Source organism: Helianthus annuus, chromosome 3 (assembly GCF_002127325.2).
Source record: "Helianthus annuus cultivar XRQ/B chromosome 3, HanXRQr2.0-SUNRISE, whole genome shotgun sequence".
Classification (NCBI taxonomy): domain Eukaryota; kingdom Viridiplantae; phylum Streptophyta; class Magnoliopsida; order Asterales; family Asteraceae; genus Helianthus; species Helianthus annuus.
In genome coordinates, this window is record NC_035435.2 from 161,676,604 (window position 1) to 161,681,947 (window position 5,344).

The 5,344-nt window shown below is 32.5% G+C and overlaps 1 long non-coding RNA gene across 2 annotated transcripts; it reads right to left on the reverse strand.

Annotated features, from left to right (window-relative positions):
- Nucleotides 1–3,391: 3,391 nt before the first annotated feature.
- On the reverse strand, nt 3,392–4,755 carry LOC110928191. 2 transcript variants are annotated; one of them, XR_002586198.2, is made up of 3 exons: nt 4,651–4,755; nt 3,970–4,022; nt 3,392–3,542 (listed from the first exon to the last, which is right to left on the reverse strand). It is a non-coding gene; the product is annotated as an uncharacterized LOC110928191 (long non-coding RNA). The 2 variants fall into 2 exon arrangements; XR_004888768.1 differs by having other exon boundaries at nt 3,678–4,022.
- Nucleotides 4,756–5,344: the final 589 nt, after the last annotated feature.

Sequence of the window (5,344 nt, forward strand, 5' to 3'; positions counted from 1 at the left end):
TGAACAAGCTTCAGTATTTCAACACACATACAGGAGTCATCAGAAATTTCTAATTTTCCTTCTTGTGATGGAATGAAGGGATAGTTTTGAAAAGATGAGTGAACTGCTTCTGGAGTTTTTACAAACTCTTGACTGCATTCACTTCTTTTTGGTTCAAAATTTGGCTTGTCAAATGAGTATTCAGAACATGTTGATTTGCAAGTTTCAGAATCAGATTCTGATAAGTTTTTATCAGAATTCTGTTGAGTAGCTTTTACAAAGACAGTGGGTTTGTTATTGTTTGTTTTTACATAACCCAACCCTTCTCCTTTGTTCTTTGGAGTGGACTCTATGAAATTTATGAATTCTTTTGCTTCTTGAAAACCTCTTACATTAATTTCTTTATCATTGATTTTCTTGTAAAGATCTCTTCTTTCATTTTCATAGAACTCAATTTTAGCTCTTTGATCTAAACTTTGTTCTATCAGTAATTGGTTTTCAAGAATGATTTTATTCAAAGTCCTCTGCAACTCATCAGATATTTTACCATCTGATTGGTGTTTAACTTGCAGGTTTAAAAAATCTGACATGAGCTCATTTAGCTTGTGTTCAAGATCAAGATTGTCTAAACTTACCTGTTGTCCTGAAGTCTCTGGTATATCATCAGAAAGTGCCATGAGACAGAAGTTGGCCATTTCTTCTTCTTCATCATCAGAAGAGTCATCAGATAGCCATGTATCTGTTCCAGCAATTAAGCTGACTTGCTGTTGTTGCTTCTTAGCTTCCTCAAGCTTCTTTTCATAGTAAGCAACATCTTTCAGCTTCTTGGTCTTACACTCAGATGCATAATGACCTTTTTGCTTGCACTTGTAACACACCACCTCAGCCTTTCCTTTATCCTTAGATCTAACATCATCTTTAGATCTATCATCCATCCTCCTTCTATCACTCCTCTGGTACCTCTGGCATCCTCCCCTCAACCTTTGCTCAAATGTTTTGGTGAGCAGTGCTATTGCATCAGCAAAGGCTGAAAAATCTGATGATGAATCAGAAGTTTCAAAGGCCTGGTTGTTTGATGGTTGTGGATCATTGGAAGTTGTTTGTCTTTGTGAGTTAGAGATAAGAGCTAAAGATCCCCCTCTTTGAATGGTTTCTTCAAATATTTCTTCCTCTCTGGGGATCAAGATGCTATATAAGTCGTGAAGACTCATGTTTCCTAGTTCTAAGGTTGAGGACAAAGTCATTGTGAGACTTCTCCATTCTCTAGGCAAAGCATCAAGAAATTTAATGTTTCTTTCATCATTTAATTTAGTTATTCCAAATTTCTTTAGCTCGTTTAAAAGTTTTGTGAACCTTTGATATGTATCATTTAATTTTTCATTAGGTAAACTTTTAAACCTTTCATAGGATGAGACGTTGTTTGTTTTCTTGTTTCTTTTCATCCTTTCTCCTCCTTCACAAAGATTTTCCAACTGATCCCATATTTCCTTGGCTGATGCACAAGCATCAACTTGTGAAAATATGTCATTAGGGATGGCCATTATTAAGAGTGATTTTGCTCTTTCATCCTTAACCACCAGATCCTTGTCTTCCGGGCTCCAGTTTATTTCACTTTTGGGAGCACGAGAGGCAGGGATTCCTGGTGTTTGGTCAGTTGCTGGAATTGCTGGTATTTCAGTCATTGGTATATGTGGACCCCTTTCAATGGATTGAAACAGAGCTCGGTCATGACCATTAAGGAAATTGACCATCCTGATTTTCCATTGGGGGTATTCCTCTCTGACCAGAGTCGGAGGTTTGGACATAGAACCAATGTTAAAAGCATTATTCCAGGTTTGAAAGCTGGCCCATATTTAGAAAAAAGAAGAAGAGCGATTGATCGTTTGAAAATAATTTATTCAATCTGCTCTGATACCAATTGTTGGACCCAGTATGGCCTTAACAACTTCTTTTTACGTAATATGGCAAGTGATTTCAGTATATGTGAAAAAGATGTGCGGAAATGGAAATCAGACTTTCAAGAAACAAGACCTACAGAATTATCAAGTTTATATCACTTTGAAACAAATTAGTTTAACAAGGTGATTGTAAGATTATTATCTAATACAAATGAATCTTGATTTCTGTGGGTGAGAAGAGCAGTTGGAGTTTGAGTGTTTGTATGTGAATGCTAAGCTTTAAACTCAAGTATCTTCTGCCTCTCGAGCCTTCTATTTATAGACGGCTGTGGACATGAATAAACAATTGTTTATTCATGCAATAAGTCCTGCATAAAGTAGCAGTTTGACATATTCATTGAATCCATCGTTCAAGTTGCATTTGTAATCATGAAAACCAATAATGTCATGCTTCGGTCATGGGTGGCAGGATAGAGTTGTGATTTTAGACAAGTGGGTCTGTCATCAGAATTTCTGATAAGCCACTTCATCAGAAATTCTGGTGAACAAATCATCAGAAAGTTTGATGATCAGAATTTGTCAGAAACTGATGATATTTCATCAGAAATATCATCAGATCCATCAGAAACGACCTTCTCTGACAAATCAACTCTTTATCAACCTGAGATTCTTTGTAGTAGATACTTTGCCTTTTAGTTGTCCCAACTATTTTTCTTCATCTTGCTGTGTTCTTCAGGACTGTTATCTTCTTCAGAGATCCAGTTGATTGAGATTTTCTTCAATACTTACAAATAAAGTTTCCTAACAAGTATTGATCTTAACTTCAATTCTTTTGCATCTTTAACGTGTTAACCCTTATTCTCATAAGATACATACTTCACGTATAGTATTCATTATTTTTAATTTTATGCAGGTAATTGAAGACTGCTTCATTAAACAATTTTACGCAAACAGCCCACCAAGTGGCAAATTTCAAATCTGTTATAAGGGTTCATACTGGAATGTTGAGGCGTCTAAGGTTGATACCAACTTTGTATTTTCTAGAGGATGGTCGGAAATGTGCAACGATGTTGGGATACTGGAGGATGATTTGCTTGTGTTTAGCAGAATTGATGATGTTGTTTTTGAGGTAGTAGTTTATAGAGATGAGACTGAGATTTGCTTTTTGAAGAAACCTGAATCTGATGGTGATAGTGTACTTGAGATATCGAAGGTTGATTATGTTGATAATGCATTCAAGGTACGTAAGTATTTAGCATTAGCAATAAAAGTTTTAATTTTTTTTTAGCATTATATTAATTATTTCATTAATGTTGACCAGGACATCTATGAGGATGAAGAAGTCGTGTCTGTAGGTGAAGGTACAACCGTTACTCATGTACTTGCTAAATTATTAAAATTATTTATTTTTAATTTAACACATATAAGAATTTAATATTTTACAACTATTAGTAATGCTGTTGTAACACCCCAACCTGGCTTGGGCTGACGTGTCACTTATACAGTATACCAGAGGTCAAAACATCATTCCATAAATTGTAAAAATTTACATTATTTCAAATGAATCGAAATATTGTACAAAACATTTTAAACTTTTATGAAAATCCATGTGCGTCTTTAATCCCTCGAACCATCCATCAAAATCTTCACGACAATCCTTGCAACCTAACGTACATAAGGAGGAAAATGTACGCCTGAGTAAACGAGGTTTACTCAGTGGGACAAAGACAATGCAATATACGTTTTCTTAACAATATCTATATATCAAACAATATATATAACACATATTCAGTTAGTCACCTTCAGTGTGTCACATTCAGTAGTTCAATGCGTAGTCAGTTCACATTCAGCGTGTCACATAATCACATTCAGTAGTTCACATTCAGTTTTTCAGCGCGTCACCTTTCGGTGCGACACAATCAGTAGTTCAGTGCATCATAATCAATATTTGCTAAAACAATATAACTATATATTTAAATATAATATCACAAAATCTTGAAGATCACAAAAGCAGACAGTAACGAATCTAAATTTCCAACTACGAGGTAGTGGAAATCTAAATACGTACACATATGTGGGAAGGGGTCCATACCTTAAGCGATGATCACACCTAAGATAATAGATTACGTCTACGATCACTGAGTCCTACAAAATTTATTTATTTTAAATTATACAAATTAGTTTGTTGAAGTTGGTAATATATTGGGTTGTTGGTTTATAATTGTCGTCAATATTGACACCTAAAAAAAACTTTGCAAGTCACTCCATAAAAACGTAATAATAACTTTATAGGTTATCATTAATCAAAATTCTTAAAAATGAAATAACAAATCTGTAGGTTATCAGTAACTAAAATTTAAGAGGTTATATAATATTTAAAAGACTATAGCTTAATCACCAATATATGCATACAGACTTGTCTTAACAAAAGTTTTAAATAAGTACTTATTATATCTTATTTATTATTACTTTTAAACTAACTAAAATAGTTAAAAGCTAACTTACATTTAACTAATACATTTTATTTATGAAACCAAAATCTTTTTTTTAAAATAGTAGTAACGACAATTTAGTAAAATACTTTTCCTTAAACCATATAAAATATTGTTCAAGACAACCTCACTTGGTTATAAAAATAAAATTAAGAGGTTATAGGGTTCAAACTCCTTACCCCATATATATATATATATATATATATATATATTATATTAAAACCCATTTAACAAACTAAACTTGAAAAATAATCTTCTAAAATTAAATTAATAAAAGATACCTCACTGTCTTTGTGTCTGCAACAATCTAGTTCATCATATTAAATCTCTTCGGAAAAACAAGATCTAAGGTTGAAAGCATGGAATAGAAATTTATATATGTCCATGTAAAGAGATGTGAGATAAAATATGTCTTACCTTTTTTTTCTTTTATACTATTTTTCCCTTGCTCAATAAGCTAAAGGTAAATAAATTAAAATATAGTTGTGGTGAGGTGTGTTCAAAAGCAATACGTGGTGTAATTTAAAAAGAACATCCAAGAAGTAGGGTAGTAACTGCCATCTGTTTGTTGAAGATATATATCAAGATTATTTCATTTATTTATTATATATCATTCTATATAGTTTTAAATATATTAAATACATATGATGAAAACTTAGTATTTAACTAATACCATTATTAACATGTTATTGTTATTGAATATAAGTAATATTTTATTATTTAAAAATCCAGGCATTACAGCTGTTTACTGATGTTATAATTATCCAATAATGTATTATTTACAAGAACTTACCAACCAATGCCGAATGCACGTCGAAGAGACGCATGTCTTCACGATTGAACAAAACCCAAGATGTAAGTTTACTATCTTAAAGATTGTTATATTACTATTGTTATTAAAGTTACTCTATGACAACAGGTTAAGAAGAAATGTAAAGTTACTTCTGAGAGAAAAGAGATGGTCAAGAATAGGAC